This window comes from Pleurodeles waltl, chromosome 10 (assembly GCF_031143425.1).
Source record: "Pleurodeles waltl isolate 20211129_DDA chromosome 10, aPleWal1.hap1.20221129, whole genome shotgun sequence".
Taxonomy (NCBI): domain Eukaryota; kingdom Metazoa; phylum Chordata; class Amphibia; order Caudata; family Salamandridae; genus Pleurodeles; species Pleurodeles waltl.
The window spans coordinates 685,098,820-685,124,202 of NC_090449.1; positions in this window are offsets into that span (position 1 = coordinate 685,098,820).

Genomic DNA, 25,383 nt, shown 5'->3' on the forward strand with positions numbered 1-25,383 from the left:
CATGACTGACACAACCATAAGCTAATGTGTGACAGCAACATACGAAAGCCAATGGATGTGTCCATCTCTGTTGATGATTGCATACATTGTGTACATGTATGAGGCATATCAAAAAATCTCACTTGTTTCCTAACACTGCAGCCAACAACACCGCCTCTCCGATTGCAGCTGGTTCCAACCTCTGGGAGCAATGATGCCCAGAAAAGCAGGTGAGAGGGCCCCTAACTTCTCAGTGGAGGAGCTCGATTTGCAGACTACAAGGTCCTGCCCCAGTACAGCTAGTTGAGTGGCTATCAAGAGGAACAGGTATGTTTAAAAAGAAAATGTATTTCTCACTAACTTTTTTACTTTTTAAACACAGGCTAAAATGTGTCCCATTTAGTTCCTTAGTGAAGTGTAGTGATTGGAGTGAAATCAATTCAATATTGGAGCTGTGAACATAATGATGTTTCTGAATGCTTTCAAATGTCATGAAATTTAAACAAAAAGTTACCTTGATGATTAAGTTAACTCTTCATTTCAATTTACTCACTTTTCAAAGTTTTGGATTTGCAAACTGCATGCCCCAAACCTCATGACTCTTACTCCGATTGGTCAGTAGACACTGTACCATAAGTGTAAATGTAAAGTACAGCAATTTATTCAAATGAGAGAAATGTAAATTGCAGAAAAAATATTCAAGTTATGCAGCCCTGCTAAGTTTCCCGATTACACTTGTGATGTGCTGCTCCAGTCTAGTTTTTATATTTGAATTCTGGGACTTGTAATCTTTCTTATTCCATTATAAAACAAGACTACAAGTACCAGAATTCAAAGGAAAAAGTCTGGACTGGAGCAGCACATCAAACATTGACCTTGGAATCTTGGCAGGTATGGCTATGAACTTGTTTGTAGAATAATTTTCTGCACTTTAAATTTCTCCCATTTTCCAAATAACGAGTGTATGTTTGTGTTATACATTTAACACTGCTGCATATGGTGAAAAGTATGTCCTGCGCTACAAGTATGTAAGACACAGGATCTCAGTCATCCATACAATTATATCCCAATCCTACACACACATGTTCATACATCACCAAAGACCAGACTGTCACTGACACACATGGCAGCCCTTTCATAGGGCCCTTAGTCATAGTATGTGGTCTAGACCATAGCATCTGGCTCTAAAAACATTAGGCATTAAGTCAGCGAAGCTGGGTGTGGGGGTGTGTGGTAACAATGTGCAAGTTGTTTAGCCTTCGTTATCTCACAATGATTTTCACTGATCAGAAGGAGCTCTTGCTACCTAAAAGGTTTTATACCTTGGGCCTAAATGATGTTAGCGGCCTTGATTTGTAAAATAAGGACATGAAAAAAGGGAGAAGAATACTCAACAGAACACTGCAAATTTTTGGTTTCATGTAAGAAATCAATTAAAAAAAATATGCTGTACTAACTTTTTAGAATGCTTGCGATATATTTAACAAAAGTGTGTTACACCAATGCAAATAAACAAAACCTCACAGTTTTTTTTTCTTTCATTATTAATTTTTACATCCATGCAGTTCAACACCCATCAGAAAAGAACATCTGCAATGCCATTGCGAAGAAGGTGTGGACCCTGGAGGTCAACAGGCAACGCAGCACCCATTGCAGGCAGAGGTGGGAGGGCCTACAATGCTGGACAGATAAGTCAGCAGAAGTCCAGCTCGTCTAATCCTTCCACATGGGAAGTGCGAGCGCTGCACCTGGACCCTCCCCTCCCCTGAACGGCCTGCATACTTGAGATGGCCTCAGCTTGATAGGCAGTTATTATTGTTAGATAACTATGGCCCTCATTACAACATTGGCGGTAAAAGCCGCTTACCGCCGTGCAGAAGACGACAAACACACCGCTGCCGCCGCGGAATTCCGCCACAGCTATTATGACCCACATCTCGGAATCCGCCAAAATTCAGACACCCACACAAGTCCGCCACACCAAAGGTCAGTGATAAACTGGCGAAAACAAAACCGACACCGTCACGCCAACAGAAATACGCCCACACTATCACTACACACGAATCCACACGGCGGTCTTTCAACCGCGGTATTCCATTGGCGGTACACACCGCTGCGCTCAAAATACACACACTCTTACAAAACACAGCCACATTGGACAATTCCAAATACACACACCTGATACACATACACACACCACTCCCACACACCCATTACAATATAAAACACACACCCACATCACCCACAAATCCCTACGACCAATATTACAGAGAGAGAAGGCCAGAGAGAGACACCACCATCCACAAACTAGCATCCCCAGGCACACAACACCATCACCCACACAACTTCCATGCACAAAACACCACAAACCACTACATATCACCACACTTATCACCACACACACCACCCCACACATCACCTACACCACCCCATGGCACAGCAAAGACACCCCAGGTTTTCGGAGGAGGAGCTCAGGGTCATGGTGCATGAAACTGTTCGGGTAGAGCCACAGCTATTTGGATCCCAGGTGCAGCACACCTCAATTGCAAGGAAGATGGAGCTATGGCGAAGAATAGTCAACAGGGTCAACGCAGTGGGACAACACCCAAGAAATCGGGAGGACATCAGGAAGAGGTGGAACGACCTACGGGGAAGGTGCGTTCCGTGGTCTCCAGACACCACCAGGCGGTTCAGCGGACTGGCGGCGGACCCCCACCTCCTCACCCACAACTAACAACATGGGAGGAGCAGGTCTTGGCAATTCTGCATGCTGAGGGCCTTGCAGGAGTCGGTGGAGGAATGGACTCCGGTAAGTCAAACCTTTAACTACCATATCCCCCACCCTACCTGCATGCTATCACATACCCCCACCCTCGCCCCACCCCTGTCACTCCAACTCCTCATAAATGTACCAATATCACAAACCACCCATCCCAACACCAAGCCCTGCATGCAACACCAACGCATGGCCACCCATCACTAAAGCATGCCCACTGCGCATACCCATACACCCCCCTAAACCATCATCACACAAGCTCCCACACAGGAATGCAAGCACTGGGGTACACGGTCACCCACCCATTGCACACCATGACACACACAGATGCAATAATCATGCCTTTACACCCCTGCAGGACCACTACCCAACGTCACCAGACAGGAGGGTCCAGACATCTCCACTCCACCCACAGAAGAGGCCCACAGTGATGACAGCAGCTCTGTCCACCTGGATCTAGATCACCAGCACGGACCATCGTGGGCTTCGGGACAGTCGGTTCCCCTAACACAGGCACAGGCCACCACAGACCTTCCCCCCTCTGGTAACACCAGCACAGCACCCACCCAGCGGGCCCATACCTCCGTCCCCAGGACACGTCAATCAGCTGTGTGTCCACCACTACAGGGAACCCAGGATAACCCACCACCCCAACAGGGACCTGGGGGCAGTGGCAGTGGGCACACGGTCCAGGGGACGGAGGCCCAGGAACACAGGGGAACTCGGAAGGCTGCTGTGCGACAGGAGGCGGACAGGCCAAGGGAACCCACTCTCCACGAGGCCCTCTCCTCCATCATGGGAGCATACCACCACTCCCAGGAGACGATGGCAACAGTACTGGCCAAGTTTCAGGAGACCCAGCGCATGCAGGAGGAACAGTATTTGGTGTTCAGGGAGGAACTCAGAACCATCAGCTCTGCCCTGGGCACCATCATAGGGGTGCTGAAGGTAATACTCAACACCAGGAGGGACACTGTGGCACTACAAGGGGCCCCTGACACTAGCATGGACGATGAACTGCCCACAACCTCCACCGGCGCTAGTGGACAGGAGGCACCGCCACAGGAACACCACACCAGCACCCCACCCCCTGCAGACGGAGAACCACCCCGCAAATGGTCCCTGAGATCCAGGAACAAGACAGAGAACTATGCCAAGACCCCCGCCAAGAAATGAGACCACCCTGATTATCATCCTACTGTCCCACTTTGTCACCCTGTCCATATTGAAACTGTCCCAGCTCCACTTCCTATGCCCATATGGGCAATGCACCTGTGAGACTAATAGACTGGACTCTGCCATGGACACTCCTCCGCCATCACCCCTCACCATTTAACTTCCCCCTCCAATATTTTGTATGTAAATAAACACACCTAAAGCACCAAAAGATCTGGACTCTGTCTATGATTTCGAAATAGTGTATTTGCAATTACAGTGACAAAATGTTCAGGAAATAGTAATGTCAACATACCTATGTCACACAGCTCTAGTCCATGAGGAATCTAAGCAGATGACACACGTTGGGACCCACACCTGTGAAACCGTAAGGGAAAGTGACAACTCAGTGACCATACACTGGGTGAAATCGACAGACAGGATAGAGGTAGAAGTGTAAAAGTACATGTAGTAGGCAGGAATGTATTCTCACCTGTGTTTCACTGGAAATATTGCTGGATGACTGAGTCCCCGTTGTCCATGTCTTCTTCCTCTGCTTCCTCCTCATCACTGTCCACAGGCGCCACAACTGCCACAACACCGCCATCTGGACCATCCTCCTGCAGAAAAGGCACCTGTCGTCGCAAAGCCAAGTTATGAAGCATGCAGCAGGCCACGATGATCTGGCACACCGTCTTTGGTGAGTAGAATAGGGATCCACCTGTCATATGGAGGCACCGGAACCTGGCCTTCAGGAGGCCGAAGGTGCGTTCCATCACCCTCCTAGTCCGCCCATGTGCCTCATTGTAGCGTTCCTCTGCCCTTGTCCGGGATTCATCACTGGGGTCAGTAGCCATGACAGGTTGGGGAAACCAGAGTCACCTAATAGCCACACACGGTGCCTCTGTAGTTGACCCATCACATAAGGGATGCTGCTATTCCGCATGATGTAGGCGTCATGCACTGAGCCAGGGAACATGGCATTCACATGGCAGATGTACTGGTCGGCCAAACATACCATCTGTACATTCATGAAATGATATCTCTTCCGGTTCCTGTACACCTGTTCACTCCTGTGGGGGGGGGGGGACCAAAGCCACATGGGTCCCATCAATGGCACCTATGATGTTGGGGATATGTCCAAGGGCATAGAAGTCACCTTTCACTGTAGGCAAGTCCTCCACCTGAGGGAAAACGATGTAGCTCTGCATGTGTTTCAGCAGGGCAGACAACACTCTGGACAATACGTTGGAAAACATAGGGTGGGACAACCCTGATGCCATGGCCACAGTTGTTTGAAAAGACCCACTTTCAAGGAAATGGAGCACTGATAGCACCTGCACTTGGGGGGGAAATCCTGTGGGATGGCGGATTGCTGACATCAGGTCAGGCTCCAACTGTGTACACAGTTCCTGGATTGTGGCATGGTCAAACCTGTAGGTGATGATCAACACCGGAGGATTCCGCCATCTCCTCACATGTCCCAGCGGACGGTGCCTATGAAGGACAACAGCGAGCACAGAGTCAAAAACTCAGGTATGTACCCACAGTCTACACAGAACACCATTCATACACAAAATCAGGCCTGTATGTGTGTTGAGAGTAGGCCTAGTTATGTGTGACACAGTTGTTAATTAGGCCATGTGGGCCCCTGGAATGGCGTCTGCCTGACCTCTAAAGTGGGACAATGGGATGTGAGGTAACTGCGCTGGCGTTGTACACCGTCGCGGTAGGCGGTCGAAGACCACGGCGCAATGCTGCATTGGTTAACAATGGACCCTATGGGTCCCAGGAGCCAATGACGATGTACGCCGGCGGTGATGGTACTCACCGCCGTGGATGTGACCGCTGCGGACGTGAACGCCATTTTCTATCTGTTGAATCACTCAATACCTGATCTTCGACAGGAGAGGACCTACACTGCAAGTGCTGCTGTGACCTCGGTCTGGAAGAGACAATGGCTCGTGCATCTGGGGAAAGGGCCCTTGCCTTCACATCGGAGGAGTTGGAGAAGCTCATCGATGGGGTCCTCCCCCAGTACACGCTACTCTACGGTCCTCCAGACAAACAGGTAAGTACACAGGGAGCATGTTGTATGGGCTATGGCTGTGTGGAGAGGGCTGGTTGTAAGAAGGAAGGGGGCAGAGTTCTGAGTGCATGAAAGACGGTGGGTGCATGTGCCACATGGCAAGGGTAGGGATGGGGGCCACTCACTTTGATGGCGCAGTTGGTAATGACTTCTCTTCTACCCCTGTACATTTTATGTAGGTCAACGCCCACCAGAAGAAGGATATTTGGCGTGCCATCGCCAAGGACGTCTGGACCCTGGGGGTCCACCACAGACGGAGCACCCACTGCCGGAAAAGATGGGAGGACATTCGCCGCTGGAGCAAGAAGATGGCGGAGGCTCAGCTGGGGATGGCCTCCCAACGTGGGAGGGGTGCCCGTCGAGCCATGACCCCCCTGATGTTCCGGATCCTGGCGGTGGTCTACCCGGAGTTGGATGGGCGCTTGAGGGCATCACAGCAGACACAAGGGGGTGAGTACACTCTCATTCAGCTTACTTTGTGCGCAGTGGAGGGGTCTGGGTGGGGGAGGAGGGCTGTGGGTTTCCCTAGGCCAGGCCCCTTCGTAAGGCATGGCCCTGTGGCCCCCCACCCCACCTCTGTAGAGTGACAAGTACAGCTATTAATGCCCCTGTGTCATCTATGTGTGCAGATGTCGTCCATAGCCTTGTAGGCCATTTCCCAGGAATTGCACTGTAGAGCCCAAGAGCGCGACGTAGTGCAGGGGGCTGCTGTGTCTGTCTTGTCCGCCAACTGGAGCGGTAAGCCATGCACTCAACATGTCTTTCTTCTGTTTCCCCCCTCCTTTTTGCGGTCTCCCTGTTCTTGTGTGCATTAGCATCATCAGGAGGAGGAGCAGTGGCACGGGAGCACGAGGGAGCTGCATCCCACATGGCCATGAAGGGCCACACTACGGACTCTGAATACACCAGTGGGACGGAGGGCGAGGGGAGCACCATGGCGGTGACAGGAGCTGAAACCAGCGGCACGGACTCATCCTCCGATGAGAGCTCCCTTGTGGTGGCGGCAACATCTGTGCACCCCACTGCTACAGGTACAGCCGCCACCCCCCTACCAGCACCACCCTCCCAGCAGCCCCTCAGTGTTCGCCCGTGCCCGCTCACCCAGGAGGGTGGGCATCACCTTCGCCCCAGGCACCTCAGCCCCCGCCCCTGTCACCTCTGCTGCCCTCAGTGAGGAGGCCATTGACCTCCTCAGGTCCCTCACTGTTGGGCAGTCTACCATTTTGAATGCCATCCAGGGTGTAGAAGGGGAGTTTCAACAAACCAATGCATTCCTGGAGGGCATTCATTCTGGTCAGGCTGCCCTTCACCGAACCTTTCAAACTCTGGCCTCAGCACTGATGGCAGCCATTGTCCCTGTGTCTAGCCTCCCCCTCCAACCTCCTCCACCCAGACCCAATCCCCTGTACCTCTGCCTTACCCAAGCACACCATCAGACCAGCCTACACACACCTCACCACACAAGGGAAGCTCAGGCAAACATAAGCACCACACATCCCACTGGCACTCACGCAAGCATCACACACATACTGACACACCAACATCCACTGCCTCCATTGTGTCCCCCTCTTCCTTGTCTCCCTCCTCCCTCCCAGTCTCGTCTACACTCACACCTGCATGCACTACCTCCACAGCCACTACGTCCCGCACCAGCACACCCACCAGCACACCCGCTCACGTGCAGTCACCACCCCGCCACCATTCACACGTCCCCTGTGTCCTCTCCCAGTGTGTCTGTGATTCCCCCTCCGAAGATATACAAACGCAGGCACCCACCCACCCAACATACAACCACCTCACAAAGCCTCCAGCGCATGCACCTGCACCCAAAGCCACAAAACTTACACCTCCTACGAACACCACCTCTTCCTCAACTCCCAAACCCCCTCCAGCTACCCGTCCCAGTGTCTCCAAACAACTCTTCCTGTCCACCCTTAACCTATTTCCCACCACCCCCCACCGTCCAACTCATAGGTCCCGAAGTAGCACCTCAGCTACAAAATCTCCGGGACCAGTGGTGCCTGTTGTCACAGGTATGTGGAGTGCACCGGCCACCAGGACAGCCAGTGTGTCACGGAGCAACAGCACAGCCAGTCCCCCCTCTGTGAAGCACCAGAAGTTGGCCAGTGCCCGGCGGGAGAGGGGGAAGACTCCAGCCACCCAAGCCACTCACAGGGGTCCCGTGGGGAGTGTGGACTCAGCTGTGACTCCTCCCAAGGTGGGGAAGGGGCAGGAGAAACCCGGGAAGTCTGGGAGGAGCAGCACGGCAGAGAAGACCGCCATCATCCCCGCTGGCCAGGAGGCCCCCGCCAGCCCCATCCCCGCTGGCCAGGAGGACCCCACCAGCCCCATCGTCGCTGCCCAGGAGGCCACCGCCAGCCCCATCGTCGCTGCCCAGGAGGCCACCACCAGCCCCATCGTCGCTGCCCAGGAGGCCACCGCCAGCCACAGCCCAGCTGCCCAGGAGGACCCCGCCAGCCACAGCCCAGCTGCCCAGGAGGACCCCGCCAGCCACAGCCCAGCTGCCCAGGAGGGCCCCGCCAGCCAAAGCCCAGCTGCCCAGGAGGGCCCCGCCAGCCGCAGCCCAGCTGACCAATGAAGGACCGCCAGCCCCAGCCCAGCTGCCCAGGAGGGCCCCGCCAGCCACAGCCCAGCTGCCCAGGAGGACCCCGCCAGCCACAGCCCAGCTGCCCAGGAGGGCCCCGTCAGCCACAGCCCAGCTGCCCAGGAGGGCCCGCCAGCCACAGCCCAGCTGCCCAGGAGGGCCCCGCCAGCCACAGCCCAGCTGACCAATGAAGGACCGCCAGCCACAGCCCAGCTGGGCAATGAAGGACCGCCAAGTCAAGCACCGCTGAACAGGGCAAGCACCGCTGAACAGGGCAAGGACCGCCAAGTCAAGCACAGCTGAACAGGGCAAGCACCGCTGAACAGGGCAAGGACCGCCAACTCAAGCACCGCTGAACAGGGCAAGCACCGCTGAACAGGGCAAGGACCACCAACTCAAGCACCGCTAGCCCATGAGCGGCAGGGGCACTGACGCAACTGGGACCGTCACGGGGTGCGTGATGCACTCTGGGCACCAGTCCCCCTCCAGAACCAATGGAGACATGCATCCACTACCTCTGTCCTGCACAGACTGAAGCACTCTGGGCCCCAGTCCCCCTCCAGAACCAGTGGAGACATGCATCCACTACCTCTATCCTGCACAGGATGAAGCACTCTGGGCACCAGTCCCCCTCCAGAACCAGTGGAGACTGTTATCCACTTGAGAGACTGTGGCTTTGCACTCCCCAGGATGGTACAGTGGGCAAACCACCCACAGTAGAGACTTGAGAGACTGTGGCTTTGCAATCCCCAGTATGGTACAGTGGGCAAATCACCCACTGTAGAGACTTGAGAGACTGTGGCTTTGCACTCACCAGGATGGTACAGTGGGCAAACCACCCACTGTAGGGACTTGAGAGACTGTGGCTTTGCACTCCCCAGGATGGTACAGTGGGCAAACCACCCACTGTAGAGACTTGAGAGACTGTGGCTTTGCACTCCCCAGGATGGTACAGTGGGCAAACCACACACTGGAGAGACTTGTGAGACTGTGGCTTTGCACCCCCCAGGATGGTACAGTGGGCAAACCACCCACTGTAGAGACTTGAGAGACTGTGGCTTTGCACTCCCCAGGATACATCAATGGGCATTGAGCCCCCTCATGGATCTGGCGTTGTGCACTCATCCGGCTGAGGTGCCCACCCTTCCCTTCCCCCTGAGGTGCCTGTTGTATTTCTATCTGATGCCCCAGCAGTGTTCTCTCTGTTTTGATCTGGTATTGTGTGTGGGCCTCGCCCATGCATTTTGGGCCCAGTGGTCCACGGACTATAAATAGGGCAATACCTGGACTATTAATCGTGGTGTATATTTTGTTAATAGTGTATATATGTATATTTTTGCTTACTGAATTTTGATATATTACAATGGTTACACTCATTTCCTTTTGTCTTTGCATTCTTCCAGGGGGTTTGGGGGGTGTAACTGTAATGAATAGATATGCGTGTGTGTCCCCCTGTTTTTTGCCTCCCCCCTCCCCTGTGTCGTAGGTGCAGTACTCACTGTGGTCTTTGCCGCCGGCGTTGGTGCTCCTGGTACAGGAGCAGGAAGACTATCGCAGGAAGAATATGGAGTTCCGTCTCCATGGTATCGTCGTTCCTCGTAGAGTGTGTAGAGGTGAGCGTTTTCCCTTCTAAATTCCTGTTTCTGCCGTGTTTTTATCAGCGGATTGGCCTGTCATAATAGTTTGGGCGGTACATTGTCCTCCGCCTGTCTGTTGGCGGTGACCGCCGAGCTGTTTGTATGTACCGCCGTGGCGGTCGGAGTGTTAAAGTGGCTGTCTTTGTTGGCGGTTTCTGCCACGGTCGTAATTGCTAAAGTTTTACCGCCGGCCTGTTGGCGGTCTTACCGCCGCTTTAACACCGTCCGCCAGGGTTGTAATGACCACCTATATTTTGTTACAGTAACAAATTATGCCATCAACATAAAGATTGACCCATGTCTGGAACACAAAAAGAGTTCTGGAAGGTGTAGGTTTTGAACAAGGTGTATGATGATGTGTTTTGTACATATTTGTAAACATGGTACCACTATGCTTCTGATCAGAAGCAAAGGGAATTTTTGAGCAGGCACATGCCTGCTTAAGAAAAAAAAGTTAATTAGTTTGTTTTATGTTGTAAGGGGCAGGTATACCAAACGGGCCATGATTTATGATTGCGTCAGGTGTGATGTCCCATCACAATTATGAAGGACGTTTCATTGGACAACTACAGGTGACATAGCATAAAATGAACTTTTGATACAGTAGATGTTCCAAACTTCATATTGGTGAGTTGGTATCATAGACAAACAATAGTGAGCATGTGAGCCAAAATGACTAGAAAGATGAGAACAATGTCAACATTATTTTAGTAAAAACATGTAACAAATATGTATTCATTAAAAATACAAGTCAACTTATGTTAAAAGTTGCAAATTGGCACGATGCCTTACTCCTTCATGATGTGCACATAAGCCAATCTGTTTTTTAAACATGCTTTTGTTAGGCATACATTTCTGAGTGAAACAGACAGACGTGTATACATTGATAATAAAGTAGCACATACCCAAAACCAACGTTTTTATGTCGTTATGTCCAGAAGATAAATAAATATTGAAGAGAAGGATTTTAGTGAAAAGGACTTATGCAGAGGGACAATGTATAATAGCTTTTTTGCTATACAGTATATCAATTTTTGTAGCATAAGTTCACTATTCAAACCAAACAATCTGTATCCTTTAGAGGTGTTAAACACCTGGAGAAAATTAAAAATGATTAGGAGAAATACTAAAAGATTAAACAGGATTAATGATGGGAAATTATCAAACTGTCAACAAATGGGTTCCCTGCATGCTCGAGGTAATGATAGGTATGGAGGTTGAGGGGACTGGAATGGAGGCCAACAGCATTTCATCTTCTTTTGAGGCCTCCACAACCGACCAGTCCCTAGTGGTGGTGGACCCTACAGGACCTGTACTATCTGCATCCTTGTCTACCACCCACATTCCCATCTACGCCCTGCCTTTTGTCCCCCCCAGTTGGCAAAAACCCATCCCCCCAAAAGGGCTGAGTTCTATTTTGCTGCAGGCCCCTCACTTCCTGCATCTCCAGATTCAGTCGGTGAAGACGCTATTGACCTGTTGTGCAGCCTCACTGTGGGCCAGACTGCGATCGTGAATGGCATCCATGGCTTTAGCTGCCAAATGCAACAAATGGTTGCCTTTCTTGATGCCAGTCATAGTTCAATGTCTGGCATGCAGAGATCGCTTGTGAAAATAGCCTCTGCACGGACCTCACACCCTCAAACAGCCCAACCTTGTGCCCCAACTCTGGTCCCTTCCTCCTCTCAAATCCTAACTCCCACCCCTATCCTAAGCACCTTCACTTCTTTACAGACACCCACTAAAACAGACACAAGCAGCACACACACACACACACACACACACACACTCACACATATACTCAAAGAAACACAAACAAACATCCATCCAACATACAAGCAGTACTGACGCTACACCCACAGGCACCACAACCACCACACCCACAAGCACCACCACCACACCCACAGCACCCACCATCACTTTTCCTACAGTTTATTCTATCATTATTATTACTTTAAACGTCATTTATTATTAACAATGTGACTTATGAACATGGGCCTGATTTACATATTGACGGTAACGGTCCTGCATCGACTTTTTGACTGGAAACCCACCTCCCACCGTGATGGCACACCTTATTTAGATGTCAGAGGGAGCATAGACGAAAGACCACCAATGTCTACTGTGTGTAATGTTGAAGTCAGAAAATGTATCAGAACAGACCTTGAGATATAAGTAGCACCCACAAATCCGATACGGACTGCCTTCATGGCAATGGACACCTACACAAAAGTCTCAACAATCACGAATAACAATTTGTCCACACAGGTGTCCCCAGAATATTGAAAGCATCAACTGAAATAGCATACCTAATCTGAATCAAACAATCCCATGAAAATGTACCAGTTACACAACAGCATGCTACAGGTGGATGTACACAGAATGTTCTACAGTTTTTACTGGTAAACAGTAAATATGGCAGAGATGTATAAAGGACACATGTCCCTTTGATGTGAGCAATATATCATAAACATAGGATCCCTTTTAACTGTAAAGTTCCAGGTTCTCTGACTAAAACATATGAGCATATTCTTGACACATTATGTAAAAAAACTCACATGCATTTTCTAGTCACAAAAACATAAACATATATTATGTTGGTGTAAGTGTCAAGTAACAACTTGAATGCCTGCACCAAAAGTAATTTGTCCATGCAAATGTACAACACTAATGTATGTTTTAAAAAAAAATCTAAACAAGCATTTATAATGCAACGGGTCTCATGTTTGCTCATGTTAGAGCTGATCGCGTTCTAAACTCCTAACCCGACTTTTCACCTATCGGGCAAAAGTGCATTTATGTACGTAACCCGAAAAAGGGAAATTAACTATGTTAAGCGCTCGACTTCTGCCAAGCGAGATTGCGCTCGTAAATTAGAGAAAAAGAAGTCCACGAGCCCGATGGAAAACAGCGAGCCTCGCATGTTTTCTGTACTTGGTCGCTGCACTCCAGGAGGGCTAGCCACCGGAAAAGGCATGACGTATTCGTGCCTTCGACTAATGAACGCAAGCAGATTTTAATAGGCAAGCCCATGATCCAATACAAAACACTGATGTGAAGTTGACAGGACTCCGAGCCCTTTTCTAAATACTAAAGCGTCTTGCTGCGATACGCATGCGCAAGCGCATGCAACGCAGGCTCGACCCTAAAAATACAACCTGTGCCTTTCACTGTCACAAATGAGAGTAAGTGCATGGAACACACATTAGCAGAAAGAACATTATCATCAAACAATTAATAACAATCAGAAAATATGGCCAGGACAAAGGTATTCTAAAAATAACAATGTTTTATCAAAATTAGATAACTCTCTCAGAAGTCACTTCAATTAAACTGTACATAAAAACAAAGGTTCAAGGCCAGTAGTCCATTATGTGGGTGCATGCCCCCAACTAGCCTCCTAATGTCACTGCCAATATAAACCTCTTCTGGAAGGGGCATCTAAGGAGCAGAGAGCAGGCACCTCATTGATCTCACTAGGAGGTGGTCCTTGGGTTTGGGAGCGGTGGTTGTGAGTTTGGGAGGGGTGGTTATGGGTTTGTGAGTAGTGGGGTTGTGTTAACATTTGGAAGGGGTGGGTTGGGATTTAGAAGGGGTGGAAAGACATTTGGGAGGGGTGAATTTACATTTCGAATGGGTCGGATTGGATGTGGAAGGGGCGGTTTGAGAGGTGGAAGGGCTGGAAAGACATTTAAGAGGGGTAGTTTTGGGTTTCGAAGGGGTCAGGGTGATGGCAAAAAAATAGGTCCTCCTTATGAAAATGAGTAAGGTGTTTTTTAGGGAGTTTGGGAAGTAAAGGGAGTGGCTGTGGCTGTTGTGTGTATGTGTGTGTTGAAGGTGTGGGTGCTTGAGGGTCTGGTGTATGTGCTGTATCTCTAAATTTGTGTTTCTTACTGATTGTCTGTTGAGTGTGGGCATTTGGGTCCAGTATGTAAGTGTGTGAATGTGTATATAGTAGATGTGGTATGTGTTGGTGTGGTGTCTGTGGGTGTGCTGGTGCATGCGTGTGTGGTGGTGGGTGCACTTAATGGGGTGTGGGTGTGGTGTATATAGGTATTGTTGTAGTACTGGGTGTTGTGTTGCGGTGTGCTGGTGGGGTGTGCTTGTGTTGTGGTAGATGCACTGACTGGGATGTGCTTGCGGTGTATATAGGTGTTAGTGTAGTGGTAAGTGCTATGTCTGTGAGTATGCTGGCGGTGGGTGTGGGTCTTTGTGTTGTGGTTGGTGTGATGCCTGTGGCTATGTTTGTGGTGGTGGTGTGTGTGGTGTCTGAATGTGTGTGTCTGTGCCTGTGTTTTTTGCTGTGTCATGATTGGATGTACTACTTATGGCTGTTGTGGGTGCATGCATATGTTTGTTTGTGCTTTGGATAGAGATGGGTTGAGGGATTTGGGATGGGGAAGGGGTGGTAGTGTGGGTACGAGTTTGGGGTGGGTGGAAGACTGCTGCCAATAAGGAGGCCAGACCCTGGAATGACTGCTGTTGGGCAGACAGGGTACTGTGAATGCCATCCAAGTAATCTAGGCCCTAGGTGTTCTGACCAGCCAGTCCATGGATGGCATTCAGAAGTACGGTCTGGTCTACAGCGATGGTCTGTAAAAGCTCTACAGCTTCCTGACTGAGCGCAGACCGGGAGTTGGGGGCAAGAGCAGAGGTGCCTGCAGCAAAGGTGAAGGTGCCCCTTTTAGGGGGTGGCTACGGCCAACTGGGGGTGAGCAAGAGGGAGGTTGGAGATTGGAATGGGGTCTTGACTAAGATGTAGGTGTCACAGTTACTCCAAGTTGCACCCCCACTAGGGGCTGTTCCTCATTGGACGCCTCTGAGGAAGATTTTGAATCACTTGTGTCCTCCTGGCCAGTCTTCTCACCCACCATGCAACTGGGTCCCTTGGTGTCAGTGGTGTCCACACCCAATGCCTAGTGGCCAGCTTCATTCCCACCGATGTGGCCGCTATCATTTTTGCCTTGCCCAGGAGAAGCTAAAACCACAAATACAACAGTTTTAGGGTATCTGTGAGAATGCAATTGGACATTAATGTACATCACTCAACATTTGCAACAAATTCAGTAATCCTCCAATTCAGCTCCTATATCATCTATGCCTTTATCACTTTTACACTTGTAGTTCCATGACAAATGGTTCCAACAGAATGAGTAAACACATAGGCCTGGAGATACTACTGAAACACTGCAGTACAGAGCTAAAATTGATTCCCTTCTCCCAAAGCATTGGTTTTTTGGATAGAAATTGACTGCTCAAGATGGGACACCACAACATCTATGTGATGTAACCTTCCTTATGCAAATGTCCCTTTCAGTATCACATTGCTCTCCATCATTATTTTCTCCTCTGGGCAGGACTAAGGACGCAAAAATGTTGCCTGTGGGACATACAACTCTCTTACCAATGTGGACACATCTCTGTCTGTTGCAAGTAATAGAGTTTGGCTGACAAATATCCGTTGGTAATCACAGGCTGACTTATATGCACATTTGTGAAGGACTAAGGACCCAGGTCCACCTACTGCTGTCCACATTAACTTATTAGAAATGTGCTGGACAAACTGCTTTCAAACATGTGTCAGATAAGGAATGATGACACTGTACACAGAATACCAATACTTTTGGTGCAGATGCACATTTTCATATTGTTATAGCACCAAGGGCCAGATGTAAGAAAAAATCAAATTGCGACTTGCAATTTGCGAGTCTGTGCGACTCGCAAATTGCAAGTCACAATTTGACATGCAGAAAGGTGTCTCAGACACCTTCTGCAACTCGCAATGGGGTCGCAAAGACCCACCTCATAAATATTTATGAGGTGGGTCGCAGTTTGCGACCCCATTGCGAGTATAGGCACTCGCTAACATGGAGGCCTGCTGACGTCAGCAGGCCTCCATGTTAGCGACCTGCCTTTTAAATAAAGGTTTTTTTTTTTTTTGAAGTGCAGCCCGTTTTCCTCACAGGAAAACGAGCTGCATTTCAAAAACATCCGAAACCTTTTGTTTCGGTTTTTTCAGGGCAGGGAGTGGTCCCTTGGACCACTCCCTGCCCTGAAAAAATAATTTGGGGTCCATTCACAAAGGGGAAGGGGTCCCATGGGGACCCCTTCCCGTTTGCGAGTGGGTTACCATCCACTTCAAGTGGATGGTAACTGCGACTCCATTTGCGACCGCGTACGTGGTCGCAAATGGAGTTGCATACCACTCCGACTCGCAAATAGGAAGGGAACACCCCTTCCTATTTGCGAGTCGCAAATGCATATTGCGAGTCGGTAACGACTCGCAATATGCATTTGTGCATTGCAAACCCACGTTTGCGAGTCGCAAACGGCGATTTTCGCCGTTTGCGACTCGCAAAAGGGTTGCTACATCTGGCCCCAACTTATCAATGTCAACTCTGATATATCAGCTGCATTATAATTGCACAGTTTGCCACGGTTACCAGCGATGGAGCCTACATTCAATACACAGATTTATGATGTACCATCCCACCTGACCCAATCATGACATGGGACATGTTTTGTGAAATGTCCCTCATGTCATTGTGGAAATGCAGGCAATCCCCTTATTTGCATGAAGTCATGTGGCTGTCCACAACAGTACTTGCCTTTTGAGGAGGAGAATAGTGTCATCATTCATCACAAGCAATACATCGTACACAACATCAGACACTGTCTGATCAACTCACACCTACCGAAATCCTCATGGCTTTGGATGTGTGTCAACCTCAATGTTGATGGCATACAACATAGCTGGAAAGCAAAGAGGGCAAAACACCACAATATCTGCAGACAATGACTTACCCCGTTGTTGCTGCTGTTGGGCCCTCTCCTGCCCATCAATCTTCTGGCAAGCCACTGCAAGTATGCGGTCCATTGGGGGGATCAAGGTGCGCCACACCCACCTGGATCACTGGGAGGACTCCTCAACTTGGCTCTCAACAGACTTCCATGTTTCGCGACACAGGTCCTCCCACCTCTTCCAACAGTGCGGGCAGCGCTGCTTGTGGACCCCCAGGGTCGACACCTTCTTTGCGATGGGCTTCCAAATCTCACACTTCTGATGGTCACTGACCTGAATAGGACGACAGAAAAGAACAAGAAAAGAAAATGCAGTGTTTCTGTTTGGTAGTACTGCTATGACAACACATTTTGGATATTCACATTTACATTCATCAGTCAGTGACTAGATTTGTTTTCCATGCAAAATGTTACCGGTAGCTCAGACATAATGGTTTGCAGTGATCTCATGGGCACCATCAATACTTGTTAGCTCCTCATGTTACCTAATCAGGCCTACAACATCATCTTGGCTAGAGCTATTCAGGCTATACTGTTGTGAGAGCCACCTCTGAACATTGTGAGCTACTAAAGGCCAAACCATCTGTACAATCCTTGCATATATTCATTTTCATAATTACATTTGCTTCCTGCCTAAACTCCGAAGAGTGAGAACACATGGTCTGCATCACATACAGTGACTAAGGGCAAGATAGAAGGTGTGATCTATGGCAGCGTTTCTCAAGAACTGTCCACTCATTAGATAAAGGTTGGATTCTTTATGTTTATTTATGTTAAGTAATTCCAGCATGACCATAAAATGAAAGTTAATGCTTGTCCTTTTCTTCTCTTTTCTAGGTTCCAGGAAGGAGATCCATCCTCCGTTTCATACAGAGAACACAGTAAGAATTTGGGTGTTCTTTATAGAGCTGATACTTTCACTATAAATCACCAAAGGTGCATAATGGAAACTCAAAGGGTGGATGGGAAAAAACAGGGTTTTTGGTAAATTAGGTTCAGAAAAAAAAAAATGCTTTTGAGGCGTCTCAATAGTGTGGTGGAGCTCATACTCAGTTCCTTCCCAACATGCAAGTGAAAGAGCCATGATCTCTGACCTCCTGCTTTCCCCCTCTTTTAAGGCTATTGAGACTGTTTGATAGCCACAAGCAGTTTACCCAGCCCCTGTAACCGGCCACACACCTGACTAAGTCATGCTCCTCCTGAAGCATGGCGGGAAGATGCAGCTCCATGGGAAAGGCCTCCAGAGTCGTGTCTTGGTCCGCTTCACTACCGCTGACTACCGTACTGGTCCCCACCAAGGGAGGCAGCTCCAACCGGTCTCTTCTGCTCCTCATTCCTGGAGGTATCTGGGGTGTTTCTCTCTCATTGGATCCTCCTGCACAACTATCTCTTGGTTCCACCTCCTGTTGCCACGACAACACCATCTCCCATGCTCGCCCCTCTTTCCTTGTGAAGCCAGGGCCAGCACCCGGAAGGAGTCCTTGGGCCACTCTTCCTCATCGAAAGGGGAATTTCCTTAAAGAGATCATGCTCGTCCTGCAGGGGAGAAGAGGGAGGTACGCAAGATGAGATCTCACTCTCCTGATGGGTGGAAAGCTTCTCACACAGTCCCCCCCCTAGGATTATTCCCGATCGCAGAAATGAGGATAACAGGAAAGAAAGTCAGCATTTCCCTGTTCCTTGCCTTTCCGGTGCAGTACTTCAAAACTAAAAGGTTGCAATGCCACAAACCAGTGCAATATCCTATTGTTCTGTCCTTTATTCCTCTGTAGCCAGGTAGGGGAAGCATGGTCCATATAGAGAAGAAAGTGTCTCCCTCCAGCAATTACTGTAACTTCTCCACAGCCCATTTTAGGGCAAGGCATTCCTTCTTAATGGTGGAGTACTTCTGCTCATGAGGGAACAATTACAACTGCTAAATACAATCTCCTTTATAAACTTTTTGAGTAAGTCCAACCCCAATTCCTATGTTGGAAGTGTTTGTTTGCACTATTAATGGTTTGTCAAAGTTATGGGACAACAGAACAGTTTAGTAGTCAAACTTTCTTTAGATTGTCAAAGGCCTCTCTAGCGGCTGCGTTGGGATGATCAAAACATGTGGACAAACTGACTTTTTCAGGACATCAGTAAGAGAAGCCGATTTTTTTAAATACCATGTTATAAAGCGACAGTAAGATCCAATTTATCCTAAGAACACTCTAATTGCTCTTTTATTATCAGGAAAGGGAGTGTTGATGATGGTCTTAGCCTTTTCATTTTGTGCGTCTATCCAACCGTCCCCTAACAAACAGCATAAGTACTTGACCTTAGTGTATGGAAATCTAGAGTTCTTTGTGTTTATCGGTAGATGGGCATTCTGCATCTTTGAGCGAATTAGAGAGAGGTGGTGTAAATAATTTTCCCAAGTGTTGCTAAAAACTGCTATTTCTTCTAAATAGGTGGAGGAGTATGCCTGATCATTGCACAGTACGGTATTCATTAGTCATTGGAAAGTTGTGGGGGCATCATGTAGGCCAACGGGAAGGATGGTAAAATGGCACAGACTGTTTGGAGTGGCAAAGGCAATTTTTTCTTGGTTCTGAGGGTTCAATGGTACCTGCTGGTACCCTTTGGTTCAATCAGTGGTGGTTATGAACTTAGCTTTCCACAGTTTCTTGAACAACTTGTCCATATTCGGCAAAGGATACCTGTTGTCGGGTTTCGGGACGAGGACAATGGGAGAACACCAGTTACTGGTAATGGTACTGTGACTTCCATCTTTAACATTTTGTTGATTTCTGTCTGCAGTGGTTTTTGTTGGTCTTTGGGTTTTCTGTAGGAATTTTGGGCCAGATGTAGCAAAGTGTTTGCGCCTCGCAAACGGCGAAAATCGACGTTTGCGAAGCGCAAAAGCCACTTTGCCATTCAGAAATGCATTTTGCGAGTCGGCTCCGACTCGCAAAATGCATTTCGGACTCGCAAATAGGAAGGGGTGTTCCCTTCCTATTTGCGACTCGCAGTGGGATGCAATTCCATTTGCGACCGCGTACGTGGTCGCAAATGGACTCGCAGTTACCATCCACTTCAAGTGGATGGTAACCCACTCGCAAATTGGAAGGGGTCCCCATGGGACCCCTTCCAGTTTGTGACTGGACCCCAAATTGTTTTTTCAGAGCAGGGAGTGGTCCAAGGGACAACTCCCTGCCCTGAAAAAAAAACGAAACTAAAGGTTTCGGTTTTTTTGAAGTGCAACTCGTTTTCCTGTTAGGAAAACGGGCTACACTTAAAAAAAAAAAAAACTGCTTTATTGAAAAGCAGGTCGCAAACATGGAGGTCTGCTGACGACAGCAGGCCTCCATGTTTGCGAGTGGCTATACTGCCAATGAATATTCATGAGGTGGGTCATTGCGACCCCATTGCGAGTCGCAGTCGGTGTCTGAGACACCGTACTGCATAGCAATTTGCGACTTGCAAATTGCGAGTCGCAGGGACTCGCAATTTGCAAGTCGCAAATTGCCGACTTGCTACATCTGGCCCTTTGTTTGATAACCACTCCATCTGAGGTTGGGCTGAAGTGTTCGGTCACATGGGCTTTTTCTACGCAGGTCCAAAAATATGTTTGCGAAGACTTTAAAGATTTAGGACTTCAACTAAGTGTGTTCTTATGATGTTAGTCAAGCCTTCCTTGATGTGGGCATCCCCAAGGGTGTTGGAGGTAGGTAAGATACACCCATCTGTAGGGGTGGTCGTAACCATTTTTCAAGAGGTTGATATGACATATGTGGAGTTTGCTAGGGAGAACATTGTAACCGGTAGGTCACTTTCCTGGTCTTCCCAACTATTCTAAAATGGCCCAGCCACTCACTTTCGAGTTAGTTGTCAGAGGATGGTAGGAGCACCAGGGCCCAGTCTCCAATGTCGAGGGCCCTCTATCTCTTTCCTTGGTCATATGTGTCAAATGGATTTCTGCTTTTGTTGGCTTTTTTCAAAATTCTCCTGGCTAATGCTTGTACGTTCCACAATCGGGATTGAGCTCTGTGGCATATTCTAGAAGAGATTCTGCTTTTTCACCTTCATCTTTTTCCGATGCTTCTTTCGTGATTTCTAAAAGAGTTTGAGGCTGTCACCCAAAGAGTAACGTAAAGGAGGAGAGCCCCAGACTACTTTGTTTTTGACTCCGCTGAACAAAAAGGGCCAAAGTAACTGATCCCATTTACTCTCATGCTCAGAAAGACGCTTCTTTAGAGTTAACTTCAGGGAACCATTGTATCTCTCCACCAAACCATCAGTTTTTGGATGATAAACCAATGTCCTCAATTGTTTTATATCCAATTGTCAACACATTTTTTTCATTAACCTTATTGATGTGTGTGTCGGCCAATGGCTGACACTCGCACACCCTCCCTGGTGCCGGCCATGACCATTGGCCGACACCAGTGAGGGGTTTTAAAAATCCTCTGGTACAAAGAAGATTTTTTTTTCTAAGATCCCACAGGAGACAAAGAAGAGCTTCTGTGTCTCCCTGCGTACACCCACCCACCCATCTGGGAGATCAGCACACTGCGTGGCGCGCTTACGTCACAGTTGTTTTCTCCACAGGAGCAGGAAGCAGCAGGGAACAGGCTCAAAAGGGCCTCCTCAGCTTTCAGGGAGGCCTCGTTTGAAAGGGGGCACTCTTTTTGGAGACACCACTGGACACCAGGTATTTATTCTGAGAAGTCGGTCCTCATAGGAATGGGCCGGCTCTGCCCCTGGAGGCATTTTTTATTTAAAAAAAGCTGATTTACCCCTAGGAGGGGTGCGATCACCCACTCAGAGGTTAAAAAAAAAAAATTAAAAAAAAAAAAAAAAAATTGGCAGGATGTGTGTATATATACAATCAATCAATCAATCAAATTATTTGTTGAGCGCGCTACTCACCCGTCAGGGTATCAAGGCGCTGGTGGGATGCTACTGTTCGAAGAGCCAGCACTTTAGGCGCTTCCTGAAGGTCAGGAGATCTTGGGTCTTACGTAAGTTGGCGGGGAGTGAGTTCCAGATTTTGGCTGCGAAGAGAGAAGGATCTGCCGCCAGTTGTGTTACGGTGGATGCAAGGGACTGTTTCAAGGGCGAGGTTGGCGGAGCGGAGCTGGCGTGTCGCGATGTGGAAGTTGAGTCGATCATTGAGGTAGGCCAGTCCGGTGTTGTGGAGAGCTTTGTGAGCGTGGATTAGGATTTTGAAGATGATCCTTTTGTCGATGGGTAGCCAATGGAGGTCCTTGAGGTGAGCAGAGATGTGTTTGTGGCGAGGGAGATTGAGGATGAGATGTGCTGAGGCGTTATGGATGTGCTGGAGTTTTTTCTGGAGCTTGGCTGATGTTCCTGCGTAGAGGGCATTGCTGTAGTCCAGTTTGCTGCTAACGAGGGCGTGGGTGACCGTTCTTCTAGTTTCTACGGGAATCCACCTGAAGCTCTTGCGGAGCATTCAAAGGGTGTAGAAGCATGAGGACGAGATGGCATTGACTTGCTGGGTCATGGAGAGTGAAGAGTAGTATGAAGCAGAGGTTACGTGCGTGGGTGGTTGGTGTTGGGGGTGACCCCAGGGTGGCTGGCCACCAGGAGTCATGCTGAATTGTTGGGGCCGAAGATGATGAGCTCGGTTTTTTCTGAGTTCAGCTTGAGGTGGCTTGCTGTCATCAAGTTGGCAATTGCGAGGACTCCGGTGTGGACATTGTTCTTGGCGGCTGCAGGGTTCCTTGTGAGGGAGAGGATGAGCTGGGTGTCGTCAGCGTAGGAGATGATGTTGAGGCTGTGGGATCGGACGATGTTGGCTAGCAGAGCCATGTAGATATTGAAGAGGGTGGGGCTGAGTGAGGATCCCTGGGAACTCCACAGATGGTTTTGGTGGCCTTTGACCGGAACAGGGGAGGCGAACTCTTTGTGTTCTCTCGGAGAGGAAGCTGGTAAGCCAGTCCAGGGCTCTGTGGCGAATTCCGGCATCAAAGAGGCGTGTGCGGAGGGTTTGGTGAGATACGGTGTTGAAGGCTGCAGAGAGATCGAGGAGGATGAGGCCAACGGTTTCACCTTTGTCTAGCCTGGTCCTGATGTCGTCACTGCAGGCGATGAGGGCGGTCTCGGTGCTGTGGTTTTTGCGGAATCCTTACTGGGAGACGTTGGGAAAGATGGCTGTTGACTATCTTCTTTATGACCTTCGCGGGGAAGGGGAGTAGAGGGATAGGTCGGCAGTTTTTTAGGTCTTCGGGGTCGGCTTTGGGCTTTTTGAGTAAGGTGTTGACTTTGACGTGTTTCCAGCTTTCCGGGAAAATGGCAGCATCGAAGGAGCTGTTGATGATGGTCCGGAGCTGGGGAGCGATAACTTGGCTGGCCTTTTTGAAGACGTAGTGAGGGCAGGGGTCTGCAGGGGAGCCGGAGTGGTTGCTGCTTATGGTTTTGGTGGTTTTCTCATTGTTGGTGGGGGTCGAGGCCCTCAGTAGGTCGAACATGTTGCTGGTGGTGGTGGTGGGGGACGGCGCTGTGAAGCTTCCATGAATGTCTGTTATCTTTTGGTGGAAGAAGATGGAGAGGGAGTCGCAGAGATCTTGTGAGTGGGGAGGGTTGGTGGAGCAGGACTTGGGGTTGGTGAGTTCCTTGATGATGTTGAATAGCTCCTTGCTATTGTGTGTGTTGTTGTCAATTTGTTCTTTGTAGAAAGATCTTTTGGTGGTCCGGATGAGATGGTGGTGTTTGTGCATGGTTGATTTGAGGGCAGTGAAGTTGCTCTCTGATTGTTCTTGGAGCCAGGTTTTCTCAGCTTTCTGGCATTCTCGTTTGGAGGCCTGAAGGTCTGCGGTGAACCAGGGAGCTTTCTTGTTGATGCAGGTGTTGTTGGTTTTCTTGAGTGGAGCAAGGGTGTTGGCGCAGTCGTCGAGCCATTGCTTGAGGTTGAGAGCGGCAGTGTTGGGGTCGCTGGTTTTGGTTGGTAGGGTTTGGGCGAGGTTGGAGATCCGTTGTTCCTTGGAGACCTTGTTCCACTTGCCGTGAGGGAGCAGATGCTGTTGGTGGTGGGGGGTGGGTTTCAAGAAGGAGAAATGAACGCAATGGTGGTCTGTCCAGTGGAGTTCGGTGGTGTGGGTGAAGGTGATGTGGCTGCTGGAGGAGAAGATGGCGTTGAGCGTGTGCCCGGCTAAGTGGGAGAGCGAGGTGACCAGTTGCTTGAGGCTGAGGTTGGTGAGGTTGTCCAGAAGGGCAGCGGAGTTGCAGTTGTTGGTGTACTCCAGGTGGAAATTTAGGTAGCCGAGGAGCAGGTAGTCCGAGGAGGCGAAGACATGGGGGCTGATCGTGTCGGCGATGGCATCGCAGAATTGGGAGCGGGGGCTTGGTGGCATGTAGATGAGGGTTCCTCTCAGGGTGGTGTTGGCGTTGATGTGTATCTGAAAGTGTAGGTGTTCTGCAGCATCTGGGGCGTCGTTGGTGTCAGTGGAGATCCTGATTGTGCTTTTGTGTATAATGGTGATTCCTCCTCCTGGTTTGTTGATACGGTCTCTTCAGATGATCTTGTATCCTCAGGGATGGCTATGGCGATGTTTGGTTCTGAAGAGGGGTTTATCCATGTTTCGGTGAGGAAGGCGATGTCAGGGGAGGTTGATGTGAGTAGGTCCCAGAGTTCGATGGCGTGCTTGTGGACGGAGCGGGTGTTGAGGAGGATGCAGTTGAGATGGTTGGGGTGTCTGGCGTTGTGGTGCTTGGGGGCTTGATTGCAGATGAAACGGCATGAGCCGCAGATAAAGAGTCCAAAGATGTGCCTGGGTGCGGCCTGGGTGCAGGCGGTGGGCCGGCCGGGGTTGAGTGTGTGGAGTTCAGCGGTGGTGTAGTGGCATCTGGAGGCATGGGAGGTGCAAGTGGCAGGGGGACAGGCACTGGGCACGGTCCAGGCGAGGACGGGCGCAGACGGGTTTGCCTCTAGTGCGCCTCTGGCACAGCAGCGGTGCGGCCACCATTAAGAAGGGGAGGTGGGAGGGAGGAGCATCTGGGAGGCAGGAAGGGGTGGCGAATGGGGGCACAAGTGGGGTGGGGCCGCAGAGGATGCAGCAGCGGGAACGGGGAGCCTGGCAAACAGGTAGCAAAGCAGCAAAGCAGAACGGGCGAAAAAGGCAGAGACAGTAGAAAAGGCAATAAGCAGGAAAACGGCACAACAGGCACAAAGAACAGAAACAGGATAAGCACACAAGACAAACACACAATACTTACATATACCACTAGACACCAGAGATATGGCACAGACCTGTGGGTGGTGGAGGACCTCAAACTCTCGGCAGCAGCGAGGGCGGAGTCAGGAGCATGAGGGAAGTCCAATGGAGCTGCTAGTAGCGCAGAATGGTTCCTG